This window comes from Passer domesticus, chromosome 11 (genome assembly GCF_036417665.1).
Source record: "Passer domesticus isolate bPasDom1 chromosome 11, bPasDom1.hap1, whole genome shotgun sequence".
NCBI classification, from domain to species: domain Eukaryota; kingdom Metazoa; phylum Chordata; class Aves; order Passeriformes; family Passeridae; genus Passer; species Passer domesticus.
The window spans coordinates 874,759-892,291 of NC_087484.1; the positions used below are offsets into that span (position 1 = coordinate 874,759).

Below are 17,533 nucleotides of genomic sequence, written 5' to 3' on the forward strand. Positions count from 1 at the left end.
TGCTCAGCAGGAGCAGACCCGCTCAGAGGGGCCCAGGTTCTCTGCAGAGCACACGGGAAGCAGGGCTGCTGTAGCTGTGATATTTTATGAAAAACCCTCTGCTAGGATTTTTCCCGTCCTGGGAGCTGAGAGCCTCAGGACAGAAATGCAAACAATAACTGTGTGCTGCTGTGGGATGCCACAGGTGCATTTTCTATTAGTTTATGTGGATTGTTTTCAATTGGTGACCAATCACAGCCCCCTGTGCCAAGGCCGTGAGCAGTCACAGGATTTTGTTATGCATTCTATTCTATTCTTGTTCTTTGTAGCCTTCTGATCTTTTTTTCTATGTTCTTCTAGTATAGTTTTAATGTAGTATTTTAATATAATATATAACATAATAAACCAGCCTTCTGAGAAAAATAGAGTCAAGCCTCGTGTCCCCACCCTTGGAGCATCCACCACGACAGACTGCCTTTGCCTCTCCATACAAGAGCAGAATTTCATGGACCCTCTGTCGGTGTGTGCGAGCAGCACACCCTTGCCAGAAAGCAGAATAACAACCTTTGAGACCCTATTACTTACCAGTATACTACAACCTCTTAGAGCACATCTTTACACAGCTAACAGAATTACAGGGTTCTGAGGGGATTAATAAATTATGTAAAACTATCCACAACGCCTTGCATGGTTCGGATCAAGCAGGCAGACTCAGAGGGATGCTCACTAATTCAAGGATTGCCACGTTGTTTTTCTAAAGCTCTGCACAGCACACCTGTCCCACCAAGGCACTGCACAGTGTGCCTGCCAGAGGGACAGAACTGCATGTGCTGCCATGGAAATATTAAACACAAACACATGACCAAACCCTGCCCTGAACCCGGCTGTCCTTCTGCCCCCCAGCTGTTTCATGTGGAGACCTTCACTGCTGTGACCCCAGGTGAAGCTGCTGGCACGGTTCCCTGCACTTTCTCTGAAGGCATTTTCTCTTTTTGCACTTTCTCTGAAGGTCGAATCACCAAGGCAGGGCTGGGTCCTGCTGGGGGGCACAGCGGGGTTTGTCAGAGCTCTGCTGATGCTGCTGACTGGGGAGCTCCACTTTAAACCAGTATCAGGGCAATTTCTGGGGCTATCAATGAAAACTCACATAAATAGTGTTCAGTGTCCTTTTGTACCTTAGCAGAAATTCACTCTCCCTAGATACCAGAGTCATTGGTGCAAAGAAAACAGGAGAAAAGTCTTCAAAAACTCTGAATGTAGCTATGAAGATGTATTAAAAAGCTCCCTGCACAAGTGTTACCTGAGTAACTGTGCACCACAGCTACAGTTGTAAATTTAAGTGAAATAAATAAAAATTTACAATAGATATAAAATGCATTTTTATAAACTGCCTTTTCTCCTTGGAGAAAGTGAAGCGTGCTTACAATGGAAAGGTCATTATTAAAATTTTATTTTGCTCTGCCACTTGAGCTTTGTGGAGTTAAAATCCAAATTATTGTGTGTTCACTTGGCACTACACTTGGAGCTCAGCTCCACACAGTATAACAAAAATGCTGCCAAATATAACTCATTTTACACACTGTCCTATTGTGTCAGCTAACCTGGAATGACAACTACAAAACATAAAGAAAACAAAACTGGTAGGATTCAAAAATGCAGGAGGAACCCAAGCTGTTAATGGAATTAGCTTTTAAAGAGATTACACTTTCTAACTGAAAAGTAAAATACATATAGTGAATCAGACAAGAATACAGGTAGCTGGGTGTATTCACACTGCATTGCTCAGATCTGTTAATTTCAGTATATTATTACACTCCATGTAATTGTGCCTCTTACCTGGTTCTGCCATTCCCCCTCTGCTCGTTCAATGGCAGGTGAAGGTTTGCCTCTGCAGTTGCTCTGGGAGCCCTGGGATGCTTTAAATAGAGCAATATTTGGAATGTGCTGCAGCTGCCTGGCTCGCTGGTGCCAGGGGCTGGCTAGGAGCATTCAATTGTCTAAAAAGGCAGGAACTCGGGGGATCAAGGTTACTCTGCCCGTTCCTCCAACTGCACCTCTGTTTCAGAGCAGTCTGACTAAAGAGGGGTGCATTTCTTGAAGAGGAGGGAAACAAGGGTGAAAACTGCTTTATGGTCCCCTTACAGTCATGAAGCCCTCATGGTAAATGCATTTCTTGAAGAGGAGGGAAACAAGGGTGAAAACTGCTTTATGGTCCCCTTACAGCCATGAAGCCCTCGTGGTAAATGCAGCCAACACTCAGGAGCACCCCTGTTCCTGCAGCATGGCAGGGACCTGCTGTGTTCTGAGCCCCCCAGGCTTCTCTCATCCCTGAGCATGTCCTGCATCTCACCTGCAGCACAGCTGGGAGGGACAGCCCTCCCCCTGCACCCCTCAGGAGGGGCATTGCGTTACTGCTTCTCCAAAATGGGAGCAGCCTTACAATAAAACTCAGCCTGTGTAACACTCATCGTGCCATGCACCGTTCAGCCTATCACAACATTTGAGACACGGGAATAAACCATGAGCTTCACTTTCTTTGTCTGCCTTTGCCACAAAGCAAATCCTTTTGGGATAAGATCCAGTTTGTTGTGAAAAGAAATATGACTCTGTGTAAAGTATTTATTGGGGAAAAAAAAATCTCTGATACAATAACTTTGTTGGCAGCACAGCTGTTCCTGTAAGAATCCTATCTGGCTTGGTTCTGCTAATTATATCTATCCATCTGATCTCATGGAAATAATTTCCAGCAGGAATCATGTATTCCTGACAAGACCATCTGACCTTCAGGGATTGGGATCCTTCCAGGCCCAGTTGCCACAAGCAAGGGCAGCGAGGCACTGCTGCTCACAGCAGTTTGGGTAGTGCTCCCCAGTGAGTGCTGCCCTGCACGTCCACAGCTGGACTGGGAGGAGATCAAAGCTCTAACTGCAGCAAAGAAGACAGTAACAGTATAGACATCATTTTAAACAACACATCTTCTGTTGGGAGCTGAGGAATGAACTGCAGGCATCAATTCTACAACAGACCTCAGTCCAACAGCCCAAAAAAAAAAAAAAGCAGAGGGACAGTTTCAAAATACAAGAACAAGGAGAGGACACAAGGCTTAAGAAAACACTCAGAATGATCTGTGGCAAAACGCAGCTACTGCTTTGCTGCTGAAGAACAATCCACGAGAACAACAATTCCCTCGTTTCTATTTGTGTGCCCAGCTACGTGATCTTGGTTTATGTTTCCCCCCTCTGTGCTGGGACACTGAGATACTCAATCTCCAGAGTTACCCTTGGATGGGCAGCTGGGCTCAGAAATGAGATTCCTTTTTAGCCTCCAGCTCACTGAGGTGCTCAGGCAGATTGGTCCCAGGGCAGCCTTTGGGGCACCATCCAGGACTTCACTGCCATTAACTGCTCAAAGCTGGGAATCCCTTCAAATGCTTTAAGTGGCTACAGTGCTTTGAGGGAGTTAGGGCCAAAATCAGGAGGAGGAACAGGGTAAGGCAGCAGGGCTGCAAGGCTTTCTGGGAGAGAAGAGATTTTAGGGGAAAAATCCCTTTAGTGCCTGGTGTTTGGGCAGGAGCTGTCAGAACCTCACTGACCTCTCCCCACTCTGCAGAGCAAATTGGCCATTTTTAGTGTTAAAACACCCACTATGTTTAGAGCACATCCCAGTCTTCATCACTGCATCAGTAACCAGAGATCAAATACTGGAATGTCACATTTCTGTCTTTGTTGCTGTACTTGTAACCTTTGGGAATCTGAACCCATTTGTAGGAGGCTGGCAAAGAAATGTTTTGTTTTACAAATTCTATATGATCCCTATAAATAACTGCAGCCTACACTGCTTTAGAGGAGATTAGAAGGACAGACCAACTCATCTTCACAAAGGGAATGCTCCAAGTAATCAAATCTTTATGGCTTGGTAATACTGGTATTAATTTTTAAATCATATTTCTTTCAATTGATCTTTTTTTTCCTTTAAGAGAAAACCCTGATTTACTAGCAAACCAAAAGCCAAGTTTATAAGTCTTGAATTATTTTATGACTTTCCCATACTCTTTTGTGACCTGCAGACTAACATATGAGAATATCAGATTATTGCATTTACAAAATAGGTTTATGTGTGGAAAAATTGTTTAATGAAATGTATTTTATTAGTCACACTAATCTTAGCATTTGAAAGCTCTCTTAAAAATGGCTAGACATTACTTCTACTCACATTTCCATCATGAAAATAAAGCTGATTTATTTGATAACTATGCAACCAAAGACCTGAAAAAATCCATGTATTAAGCTACTAAATAATTAATTCCACATGCTGCTTCCTAGGGCTCTGGGTCTACACATGATTTCTGCTGGCAGAGAGAGGCATCACTCAGCTGAGAGCTGAGATACCTGCAAAAACCAGCAGCAGATAGTGTGGGGAAAGAGCAGCACGGTGCAGAGATCTCCATGAGCCGTGCCATGGCTGGGCCAGTCCCCAGAGTCACCTTCCCCAGCAGAGATCTGCACATATCCTGCTCACACGAGGACTCCCTGGGTTTAAAAACTGGGAACAGCAAGGTTGGGGCAAAACCCAAGATCAGAAGAAAACCTCTGATAAATCCAAGCCATACCTGGGTGCAGGGAGCCCCCAGCACATCCCAGCAGTTCCTGGGAGTGCCAGGGAGCTCCACACACTCCAGACTCAGCCCAGGAATGCCAGCTGGACCCTGGGTGCCAGACTGGCACTGTGCTCCTGGAGGGGCTGCCTCACTTCCACTCAACCTGCAGACAACCAGCCAGCTCACCTTCTCTTTCCTCTTCCTGGGGATTCTGGCTTCAGCTTCTCTGATTCCGTACCCCCATGGAGATGCTCCCTCCTTTAGCAGCCCATCCACCTGAAGGAGAACACGAGAGGGGTCCTTGTCCTTGCTTTTCCTATAGCTTATATATTCCTTTTTAAATGAACCCTCTGTGCTGGGAAAAATGCACTTTTAAATTCACCATAGAAAATCAGTTAATTCAGAAAAGCTTTGCCAGCCTTGAAAAGCTGTGAAGATATTACCAAGTTTTACCCAACCAGAAATAAAGTTCTCAAAAGCCATAAAAACAGTCAGTTTTATGCACAAATTAAAAGCCAATCTTATTGGTAAGAAGGCAGCAGTTTTAGGAGGAGGAAGACTGCAACCACCGAGTGCTGTGAGAAAAGGTGTGTGAAGAGCAGCAGCTCCAAACTGGTGCTGCAGTTCCCTCTTGTGACAGCCAGAGCAAATTCCCATTTGCAGGGAACCAGGAGGTTCAGTCAGCAGAGCCACTGCAGCTCTGTGCACACACACAGGTGTGGGTTGGGCATTCTGAACAAACCAAACCTGAAACATCCCTCGGGGAAGATGTATTCACTCTTTGGGGCTTTGGAAAAGGAGTTTGCCCACCCTGGGGTGCCTTTGCCTGTGCTCACATTAATCCCCCAACAGCTGGAGGAAGAGAAGCACCTGCAGCCCCTCCCTCCCTGAGGTCCCTCTGGCACGGGCCAGGATGCCCAAGGTGACAGGCACGGGCACTGATCAGAGCCCCTGAGTAACAGGGGCAGCACTGCAGGCAGGAACAGAGCCCTGGCTGCTTGCTTGCCATCAGCGCTCCCTGCCCCTCTCGTGTCTCCAGGTATTTCACTGTATTTCACCCCAAACCAAGCTCCCAGGACTGAGTGGGTTTGGCGTTTGGAAGCCAGTCCTGGTTTGGGTTGGGAGGGACCTTTAAGGCTATCCTGTCCCACCCCTGCCATGGGCAGGGACACCCTCCACAGCCCAGGATGCTCCAAACCCTGTCCAACCCCTTAATGTTTGCAGAGTGTCCCTGAGTCACAGCACTGCTCTGTCACACCCCTGCAGTGTCCCTGAGTGCCAGCTGTGCCAGCTCACAGCACTGCTCTGTCACACACCTGCAGTGTCCCTGAGTGCCAGCTGTGCCAGCTCACAGCACTGCTCTGTCACACCCCTGCAGTGTCCCTGAGTGCCAGCTGTGCCAGCTCACAGCCAGCACTGCTCTGTCACACCCCTGCAGTGTCCCTGAGTGCCAGCTGTGCCAGCTCACAGCCAGCACTGCTCTGTCACACCCCTGCAGTGTCCCTGAGTGCCAGCTGTGCCAGCTCACAGCCAGCACTGCTCTGTCACACACCTGCAGTGTCCCTGAGTGCCAGCTGTGCCAGCTCACAGCCAGCACTGCTCTGTCACACCCCTGCAGTGTCCCTGAGTGCCAGCTGTGCCAGCTCACAGCCAGCACTGCTCTGTCACACCCCTGCAGTGTCCCTGAGTGCCAGCTGTGCCAGCTCACAGCCAGCAGTGCCCTCTGGCTCCTGGCACACTCTGGTCTGGTACCGCCAGACCCTGCCCGGCTCAGGCTGTGCCCCCGGGCACTGTGGCACCCGGACCCGCGGGTTTTGTCCCTGCCCGGCTCAGAGGGACCAGCCGGGAGCCGGGCAGTGGCAATGCCCCTGGAAGGTCCCTGCTCCAGGCAGGGCTGGCTGCCAGCAGATGGCAATCCCTGCCCGCAGAGCCGGGCCAGCCGCTGCCTCAGCGCCTGGGGAAAGCCTTCTGCATGGTGAAAAAATGAAAATAACGGAGCATTTCTAGAATTCATTGCATTGCATAATGTTTGCATAGGATAAATGTTATATTGCCTTGGATTTCTGGGTGCCAACCCCTCCTCCTGGGATACAGAACCTACAGAGAGAAGACAGCGAGGCAGCTCTGCCCTTCCCTCAGCCCCCTCAGTGATACTCACAGCCACCAGGAAATTATTTAATAACCACCACGGGACAGAAGACCAGCACTGGGAAGGGAAGGGAAGGGAAGGGAAGGGAAGGGAAGGGAAGGGAAGGGAAGGGAAGGGAAGGGAAGGGAAGGGAAGGGAAGGGAAGGGAAGGGAAGGGAAGGGAAGGGAAGGGAAGGGAAGGGAAGGGAAGGGAAGGGAAGGGAAGGGAAGGGAAGGGAAGGGAAGGGAAGGGAAGGGAAGGGAAGGGAAGGGAAGGGAAGGGAAGGGAAGGGAAGGGAAGGGAAGGGAAGGGAAGGGAGCTCCTCCTGCAGCAGCCCTGCCCTGGCAAACATTTCCATAATCCACATTTCTGCTACCCACCTCTCCACCCCTCCTCTTGTTTTCAGGGAGCAAAGAGCAGTGCCTGAACTCACCTGTCTCTCCTCAAAAATCAGCGAGTTCTGCAATGCTCCGCAAATGACAGAAGAGGTCACAAGTGACATTTCCCCAAATTGGTGTTATATTTGAAGAATAATGGGTTTATCAAATCCTCCTTCAAAGGATGAAAGCCCAGTGGTCCCTTTTCCAGGCCCTTCCCCGCACACAGAAATTTACCACTTTAATTACTCCACTTTTAAGTTAATTGCTGCAAAAATACTGAAATTCTTATTTCAGTAAAAGGCTTTCCTCAGAGTCAGTTTATTCTGGCTCCATTTAAATTAATCTGAAATAAGCTATCTTTAAACCTCATCAAGAGCATGTTATCTTCTGTAAGGACTTAAGAGCCTTACAATCATGCTGCCAGTAAAAGCACAGGCACAAAAGCCTCAGGGCTGGGGGGAGAAGATAGTTTTGAAGATTTTTATAGGGATATCATCTCTAAAAATAGTCTTAGTTATCTTGGAGTTTGGATTTAAAGCAAAAATGGAGGCAAATCACCCTCCTGGGGATGTGATAATCTCTGCACGATCATCTTATCAGCAGATAGCGAGATCTTCTTGTTTTCTAAATGTGTGTCAGAACTTCTCATGGATTTTTACCTGAGCACCAGCCTTTGCCACTTCAGCAGGTGCTGTGAACTGTCATCGAGTTTTCTAGGCTACAAAAAGCCCCAAAAATACTGAAGTCAAAATATTCCATGTGTTACATGAACAGTTACCACCATCATCAACCAGCAGTAATGGTTTAGAATATACAAAATCCCCAAAAGAAGCACAAAAATCACTTAGTTCCTCTCTCCAGAGAAATTGATGTTGCTGGTAACTGATACAAATATCCTCAGTGAATATTACTATTGTTATTATTATCTGATACATTCCCTCGTGCAAATTGAGGATTCTCAAACCCCAAGGCTAATTTTTGTATGAGCAGACACATGGGAAGGGAAGTAAAGCAACAGTTTAATTTCCAAATAGTTTAGGATTTTTTCAGACATTCCCTAGGTGGCTTTTTTCCTTGGGGAGTTATTTCTGAACAAGCAACATAAAGTCTAAATGCTGTCAAATGCCAAAGGATGCTTTCTTCTAAAGGAATGCTAATTAAATTGGTAGCAAAGGTAATCACATTGACCTTAAATTCTGGATGCATTAAGCGACATTCAAATGGAGACAGTTAATATTCAGTGTCATGTCTTTCTGCACTGACACATTAGCATATAATTCTCAATGGTGCACAGTTATTAAATGAAGGAGCTGTGCTGCACTGACCATGTCCTTGAGCTCTGTTTGTGCAGCTCCCTGAGCACTGACTGTGCCACTGCCAGTGCCAGCTGCCCTCAGCCCACAGGTGACCCGGGACAGATTGGCAGGTCACTGCAGGATTTGGTGCCATGGCTCTGTCCTCCTGAAATAAGCTCAGGTGAGTTAAAACTGATGCCAGAGAACCTCATTTAAAACACTGTCCTTCACACAGCTGGAAGGAACCTCTAGGTCATCCCTTCTGTGAGTCCTTCCAGGAGTTTGGGGCTGTCACAGGGATGCCACCCCTGTCCTTCCCACACCTCCACAGCAGCAGGGCTCGGGAAAGGGCACAGGGAACCTGGGGAAGACCAGGAGCTGGAGGGACAGGACGGGGGGAATGGCTCCCACTGCCACAGGCAGGGCTAGGTGGGGTGTTGGGAAGGAATGGGTCCCTGTTCTCCATGGGGGAAGAAGCACAAACCTCAGTGTTCAAACCTCAATGTTCAGATTTAGTCAAATCCCATCACAACCTCCAACACGCACGGCAATGACAGCATTAAAGAACCTACAGAAAACAGAGTAAAACACTCTTTAAGGGCCATTCTTTGGCCTCTGTCCATGCCTGACGACTGTCCCCTGGCAGCTAGAGAGACAGGGCTTTGTGACACCGGCTCTCCCAAAGCAGCCCTGCCCTCACATGGAAACAATTCCCAGCTGGCATTTGGGGAGCACAGCTGAGCACTGCTGCTCCCTCCCCTCACTGTGGGCACCTGGGCTCTTCTGGGACAGCTGACTGACAGCGTGTCCAGTCCCAGGCTTGTCCATGCACACGCTGTTCTTAGCTGATTTATTTTTAATTTGCTGTCTGTACTGCACTTACTGCTGCAAGATCCCTGACTGCATTTCCCAGTGCAGTGCCCACCCCTGTCCCACTGCACCTCGCCCTCCAGCCACTCCAGCAGCATGAAGTTGGCCATATATAATATATTATATGCTATATGTTATATATTGGTGCACACGGGAGTCCCTAAGATCACAGCTTTGGTCTCTTTGTGCTCTGCCCTAAGCTCTGACCCTGGAATGATGACATAAAACACCTACACAATGGAGATATTTCAAAGTATTATCCTCTAGCCTCCCCAAAGTAGTCAATATGTCCTAAAATGTCAATAAGTTAATTTTCTCCTAGTAAAATGAAAAGTTTTGGATGGTTCTCTCCAGGTTGGTCAATAATACTGACAGAAGGAGCTGCTTTTGAGCTCTTCAATGACTGACAAACACTACAGGAGTGCCTGGGCCTTAAACCACAACTATTTCTATTCTCTCTGGCAAATTATTGATCTCCTTGCTTTTCTGGCTGTGAGGAAAGCTCTCCCTGCCCATCCAGGTATGTCCACCAAGCTCCTCCCCACTTACCTCACCACAGCACAACACAGTCCCATCCCTGCAGGGACAGCTCCCAGACACAGGGAAGCCAATGATCCCATCACTTAAACATCCTCACCTTTCAATGCTGCACCTGGAAACGCACTTTAAAATTTAGCATGAGATAATATTAACAAATTCCCAGTATTGCACTTATCCCTTATTTAAAAGGCTTAAGATATATCCCTTTCTCCTCGTATAAACCAATTCAAGTTATATAATGTATGTGGATTTACTTTGCCCCAGCTCCAGCTGGCAATATATTGCTAAGCCAAGGCTGTACAATTGCAATTTGGCAGAAAACAGGTCAGGGTTATTTTACACATCAAAACTCCCAAACTGTTCTAAATGCTTCAAATTAAAAAGGCAAATATAAATAACCCTTGTGTCAGATTGATCCTATTCCATTACCTTGCTGATGAATTTATACTGGGGACACTTTTTCTTGGTTCTTTTGCTGCCTTTCCACATCTGCAGGTGCAGTTTGTTGTGACAGATCCTGGGACAAAGCGAGGCTGGCCGTGCATGGGGGCAGGAGGGGACACCTGCACCTGGCCACTCCTGCCCTGCCACGGGGAGGGCTCCAGCTCAGGTCCTGCAGGGAAAAGGCAGGAGGAGGCAAGGAGTGGTGTGGGAAAGACCTGACAGGTGGCTGAAGGTTTTGTCACTAGGCTGTGACACTGGCTGTGACCCTGGCCCTGAGGGACACTGGGCTGTGACACACACCATGGGAGGGACACTGGGCTGTGACCCTGGCCCTGAGGGACACTGAGCTGTGACACACACCATGGGAGGGACACTGGGCTGTGACCCTGGCCCTGAGGGACACTGGGCTGTGACCCAGGCCATGAGGGACACTGAGCTGTGACACACACCATGGGAGGGACACTGGGCTGTGATCCTGGCCATGAGGGACACTGGGCTGTGACCCTGGCCATGAGGGACACTGGGCTGTGACCCTGGCCATGAGGGACACTGGGCTGTGATCCTGGCCATGGGGGACACTGGGCTGTGACCCTGGCCATGAGGGACACTGGGCTGTGACCCTGGCCATGAGGACACTGGGCTGTGACCCTGGCCATGAGGGACACTGGGCTGTGACCCTGGCCATGGGGGACACTGGGCTGTGACCCTGGCCATGGGAGGGACACTGGGCTGTGACCCTGGCCATGGGGGACACTGGGCTGTGACCCAGGCCATGGGGGACACTGGGCTGTGACCCAGGCTATGGGAGGGACACTGGGCTGTGACCCAGGCCATGAGAAGGACACTGGGCTGTGACCCAGGCCATGAGGGACACTGGGCTGTGACCCAGGCCATGGGGGACACTGGGCTGTGACCCAGGCTATGGGGGACACTGGGCTGTGACACACACCATGGGAAGGACACTGGGCTGTGACCCTGGCCCATGTTGCTCCCCACACTCATTAACAACGAGCTGGAGCACAGATCTCCATGCCTGAGGGCCATACCTGCCTGTCCAGTGCCATGTCCTGTGGACATGTGCCATGCCAGACTGTCCCTGTCCCTGCAGCCTCAGGTCAGCCCCCGGTAAATTCCCAGGAAATCCAAGGATCTGCAGCCCTGGCCCGGCCCAGGGGTCACTGCTGCCTGTGAGCCTGGTCGTGGCTGCTGCTTTGGGCACATTCTCCTTGCCTCGTGCCAACCCCTGCCCAGCCTCTTCCTGGCCTGCCTTAATCCTCTCAACATTATATTTTTAGCATAATTACAGCTGTTCACTAATTTGCTGCTGACAGATGATTCCAGGTTCATTGAAGGAGATAGCAGAACTACAGAGAGCCTCTCTGATGCTCCACTGCCAATTTTAACAAATATTAAGGAGTCTCTAATAAGTCATGCTAGCACTGAAATTAAGCTGCATATTGGCTCTTTTGGGAAAAATATCTTCCTAACGATATAGATCTTGAACTAATTACAGATCTTAAATTATGGGACTGTCTTCCACTAAACATAACATCCCAATATAAGCACGTCCCAATACAAGCTCCTACTGCCTCTGAACTCTGCTTACTCCACCCTTTTACCTCTGTGATGTCACACTGTGTGCCTCAATTTCATAAACAGCAGCTGCTCCAGGAAAACAAAACACAGACCATTTCCTTCCTTATTAAATCTCCTTCCCAACTTGTCTTCTGGGTTTTTAAACAGCCTGTTGCTGAATGATCCCTCCACGCATGTTGATATGGATCCATCCTGAGCCTCAGACTGCTTCCCTGCCACACCTGCACATTGATTTTGTAAGGAGAAAAACAGAGATTAATGAAAGCATGCAAAGCCTGGGATGCCTTTTAGGGCTAGGGAGGGTTTTTTTGGCCTGAAGTGAGGCAGAGCTCCCCAGGGAGAAGAGGAAGGTGCAGCACCTCTGTCTGCGTGGCTGCCCACCCAGCCCACACCTCAGGCAGCATCCCAAGGTAATTCCTGGTTCTGCCACGGCTCCTTGGCTTCCGAGAAAAGCATTCACAGCCCCCCTGTGCCATTAAAATGCCCGGAAGAGTAAGGGTGGCTCAAGCCTGTCTAAACAGTTGTCATTTATTAACTTATGTTTTATGGCACCAGCTCTACTGCTGCAAGGAATTAGTCATTTATTTAGTTCTGACATTTCCTCTCCTGTCATTAAATTCAGTCTTCTGTATAATACAGAGAAAAGAAAACAATTCCCCCATAGCTACTCCAACTTTATGTATAACAATTCTCTGAACAAGATGATGATTGTGTGGGCTGCAATCTCACAGAACTGCAGTGCGACTCAGGAGTTTCCAGAGAACTTTAAAAATCCCATTAAAATTCATCCACATCCATTATTCGTGTCTCCTGACATGTGACAACTCATTGCACCACAAACCAATGAATTTTCATTGCCACAAACGCATTTCCCAGCACATCTTTGGTTCCCTTCTCCCTGCCTGCTGGGAGGGATTGCTGCCACACACCAGGGGCTGTGAACAGCCCTGCTCTCTCCAGCCAGGCCTGCACATTCTGGGGCTTTTGTGATTCAGTAAAACAGCTTTGCTGCAGAATGCCCCATTTCCTGCTGCACAGGGAAGGGTGTGGGCATTCCCAGCCTGAGGAGTGAGGCACTTGCTGGACAAGGACGAGGAGCAGGAATCCAAGGGCTCTCCTTAAGGGATGGCTTTATTGCTGTTTCACAGAACTCTCTGCTCCACATCCAGGAAATATTCTCTCCTCAGTTTGCTTCCCCCCACGGAGGGAAGCCAGGGCTGCTGGAGGTGAGAGCTCCTGCTGGAGGTGAGGTTCCTGCCAGGGCAGCTCAGCTCCCTCAGGATGTGCCCTGGGCACTGAAATCACTGACTGCACAGACCCCAGCTCTTGAGGGGACCCATCAGCCACAGACAGCACTGAAACTGAGCTCCTACTGTGAATTACAGAAATAAAACACCCAGCATTCTTCTCTGCTACCATTAAGATTAAACACACTGCAATTCAATAAAGCAAATGCTGAGGAAATAAATTCTGCTCTGTGAACACGGGTGTAAGGAACTAAGGATGGCAACAAAGTTGTTGATCACCTAACAAAACAAAGGCAGGTAATTAGCTCAAGACGCAGGAATGCTAAACAAAGTCAGGCTTCACTGCACGGATCATCAGAGCTCTTGCCTTCAAGCTGGACCTGGCACAATGCAATCCTGTCACAGTGGGAATAATTAATCATGGGAAGTCATGACACAGACTTTCCTATCCCTGTCCAACAGTTTACAGATTCAAATATATGTGACTAATTAGATATTTTTCCATCATATTTTCCCACCTCCTCAGTTTCTGTCATTTCCAGGTACAGGTCCTCTTGCTTTTGTCTTATAGAGAAGGAAGAGATCTGCTGTACCTGCTCATTTTCTTGGCATATACCCTCCATGTCCAGAGCAGGGGCTGTGGGAGAGGAGCTTTTGAGTTACCCTTTGTTTTCAAATGCAGATCCACTCACGTTTATCCCATTCAACTTTAATTTGAAGTGTAATATTCTGCAGATGCTGCTCTGATTCTTTGTTCCAGTTTCCCGAAAGCAAAAGGATTTGAGGAGGGGCCAAAAGAGGCAGAAATGTCTGAGCGAGTTCCAGCTGCACCTCAAGAGCTCCTGCTTTGCTTTAGGAAGCTCCTGGTCTCCATGGTTACAGAGGAGTTGAAAAACAATGATCAAATCTTACCTTAAATGCTCCCTTCCAGCATGAAAAAATAACCCTGCCCAGGATGCCCCGTGCTGACAGCCCAGTGGAGCGTGACCCCACATCCTGCACATCCTGCACATCCTGCCCCTGGGGCTGCTCCAGCCTGGGCATGAGCTGCTGCTGGGCACTGCCTCACCCCTGCTGGGCACTGCCCCTGCTCCTGCTGGGCACTGCCCCTGTTCCTGCTGGGCACTGCCTCACTCCTGCTGGGCACTGCCCCTGTTCCTGCTGGGCACTGCCTCACTCCTGCTGGGCACTGCCCCTGTTCCTGCTGGGCACTGCCTCACTCCTGAGGTTTAACCCCTCTGGAAACCAAAGGATCCTTTCAGTCTGAGGAGCTGTGTGTTACTCAGACACTGACAAGGCAGCAGGGTGACACCACGGCTGTGCCACATCTGCTCTGCAGGCACTCGGGGTCCCTGCCAGCACTGGCAGCACACGGGACAGTGACAGAAGCCGGGCGCGCACGTCCCAGAGCCGGATCCCCCCCAGTGTCTGAGTGACTCATTCAGCTTTAACGAGTGTCTGTCTGGCAGCTAGTTCGTTCTCGTGCCTAGCTCCAGCAGGTGTTTTGTGCCTCAGGGGGCCAAGTTAAACCCAAGGTTTTTTTGTCAAATGCTCCCCTGCTGCTGCTGCTGCTGCCTCTGAGCCCTCCAGCCCAGCCGTGCCAGGTGTGCCAGGTGTGCCCAGGTGTGCCAGGTGTGCCAAGGTGTGCCAGGTGTGCCCAGGTGTGCCCAGCTGTGCCAGGTGTGCCAGGTGTGCCCAGGTGTGCCAGGTGTGCCCAGCTGTGCCAGGTGTGCCAGGTGTGCCCAGGTGTGCCCAGGTGTGCCAGGTGTGCCAGGTGTGCCAGGTGTGCCAGGTGTGCCAGGCCCAGAGCTCAGCAGACAGGCTGCAGTTGCTGAAGAGACACATGATCTGCAGAGACTCCCAGCTTTCACCAAACAAAGCTCAGTGTGTAACTCTGGGTAGCTCAGGAGCTGCCTGGATGGAAAGCCTTTGGCAGGAGGGTCAGATCCATGTCAGATGGGCAGCCCTGGGCTCCCCCAGCCCCTGAGCTTCCCCATCGTATTCTGGATTGCTCTTGGAAAGGTCTCCAGCCATCCCTGCTCCTTTTTTCTTCTTTATTGCTTTAAGCTTCAGAAAAGGCTGCTGCCAATGCATTCAGCAAAGGCCTGTAAGCCAGTCTGCCTTGCTGTGAAATATTAGCAAACAAGCACTGATGGTAACACAGCCAAGTTTAACAAGATCTCCACTTATTATCCTGTCAATTTTGGTGGGAGAATATGGCATTGCTGTCAGATCCATCTGTTCAGTGCACAGCTCGTGCATAGAAATCACTTCGTCTCACACATGGGGAAAGATTGGGGAGAAATCTGAAGGTGAGAGTGGAAGATTAATTAAAGATCTGTTAATAAATAGTGAGAAGTTAGTTAAGATAATTGACCACCAGAGAGAAGCCAGGGTTTGTTCTGCTGTTGGGGTGGTGAAAATTCTGTCTCTCTGGTCCCACAAAAACAGGATTTGTTGCAGCTTGCACAGATCAAATGTTATCCACAGCTTGGATCACCACAAAGTGATATGGACAGGAGGCACCAGAGCATGGCTGGGAAAAGCCGTGGAGGGAAAGCCTCTGAGAAGGTATCAATTTAAACTTTTTTTTTTTTTAAATCAACAGATTAACCTGATCACTGGTCACAAAAATCGCTGCTGAAGTTGGAGTAACTTCCTTGGAAGAAGAGGAAATGAAATGGAAAAACTAACAAATGCTAGAGAAACTTCAAGGGAAACAACAACAAAGAAACTTCATGAAACTTCAAGAAACTAACAACATTCCATTATTGTTTATCCTGCTCCATCTAAGAGGTGGAAGGAAAGTTGCTGGGCAAGAGAGAACGGCTGGTGGAATGATTTCCTCAGCAAAAGCAGGAGGCTGCCATTGGATTCTGCTGGGGGTGCAAACTGTGAGCTCTGAGGGGTTGTGTTCCTGTCCCTCCTGCAGAGGAGATGCCTCAGGAAAAGTGCCTGGGAAATCCAAACTGGATATCACATTCCAGTTCTCACCAATCAACCAATAACAGTTTGACTAACTCCAAAACCATTTCAATAAAAAATGAACAGATTTTTCATTCAGAAATACATTCAACAACTGCAGCCTCAGGACTGTAGAGCCTGGGAAGGCTTTGGTGGATCAGCACTGCAGGACTGCCATCACTCCCCACAGTTCTTCCACTTGGTAACAAATGAAAATACATGGGAGGTGATTGGCCACCAACTCAGAATTTTGGCCTAGTGTAGATTATTACATACCTCAAACCAAAGACATGGAGTTACTCCTTGTTTAAATCTTCCCACCAGAGCAGCACAGGCCTGCTGTGTGGATTTCTCCTGCTGAGCTTTCAGCATTTCCATTATGTGCAGCAGGAGGTGCTGCCAAAAGCACCCCAGAGAGAGGAACCAATTCCTCTGGCTCTGGACTGAATCCCCCTGCACCAGTGCCAGCACAGACCTACAGCAGAGCCTGCTCTGGTGATGGATGGACCAGAGAAACATCTCCTGTGAGGCAGAACAAGGGCTTTTCTGCCAGGAAACCAAAGGGGCCGCTCCTGGACACGTGTGCATCAGCCCTTTTCCCTCGCTGCTGCTCTCAGCCCAGCAGTGCAGGGCTGGCTCAGCTCTGTGCCTGGAACACAGACCAGAGGAGCTGCTGAGGATTTAGCTTTCCAATTAAAAACTGCATTGACTGGTCAATCTTGGTTTCTCTCATGAAAGCACACGTTGGCTTCGGGAAATGCTGAGAGATGAAATCCTCTGCAGTTTTCTCTCCCAGTTTGGGTGGGGAAGGACCCCACTGCAACCAGGGCTGCATGGCCCCAGGGCTCCACAGCTCCACGCTGCAGCTCCACCTCTCAATTAGCTTTAGGGAGCTAACGAGCACCCAATTAGGGACAGTCCCCTTCCACACCCTGTGCAGCCAGAGCCCAGAGCAGCTCCTGCAGAGGCCAAATCCATCCAGGGGGCTTAAGCCACAGCAGAAAAGTGGGGTTCAGGCCAATATCACTACTGCTTTTCTAAATTAGTTCAAACAGCACGTGCACCCTCACCCTTAGAACGCCAGGCACCTTCTAAATATTTAACATCATAGTCCCAAGACAAAACAAATACAATAATATTAATTACCATCTTGCTCACTTAGAATCACCTCTGTTTGGAAATCAAGTATGAAATAGTACAAAAAGCCTGACACATTGCTTTAAACCAAACTTCCATCTCTGGTGCCTTTGGAACAGCTTTAGATGGACCAAGCCTGGACAAGCAGACAAGAAACAAACCCCACCCCAGCACACACTGGGGAAACTCCAGCCACTGCACCAGTTACACTGGATTCAAACTTTCTAAAGCACCCAACTTTAACACTCAGTTGTGTTCCCTCATCTTGTTGAACTGCACTGCAAGAGGATCTTCTGGGATGCAGCTGAATTTTCATGTTACCGAAAAAATGTTACCAGCCCTGGAAATAAGAAAG

General features: G+C 49.0%; 2 long non-coding RNA genes across 2 annotated transcripts; one reads left to right on the plus strand and one right to left on the minus strand.

Annotated features, from left to right (window-relative positions):
- Positions 1 to 19: 19 nt before the first annotated feature.
- LOC135278496 (uncharacterized) lies at positions 20 to 11,979 on the minus strand. Its single transcript, XR_010345990.1, has 3 exons — positions 11,854 to 11,979; positions 10,220 to 10,403; positions 20 to 4,852 (listed from the first exon to the last, which is right to left on the minus strand). It is a non-coding gene; the product is annotated as an uncharacterized LOC135278496 (long non-coding RNA).
- Positions 11,954 to 16,144, plus strand: LOC135278497 (uncharacterized). Its single transcript, XR_010345991.1, has 2 exons — positions 11,954 to 12,066; positions 15,686 to 16,144. It is a non-coding gene; the product is annotated as an uncharacterized LOC135278497 (long non-coding RNA).
- The last annotated feature ends 1,389 nt before the right edge of the window (positions 16,145 to 17,533 follow it).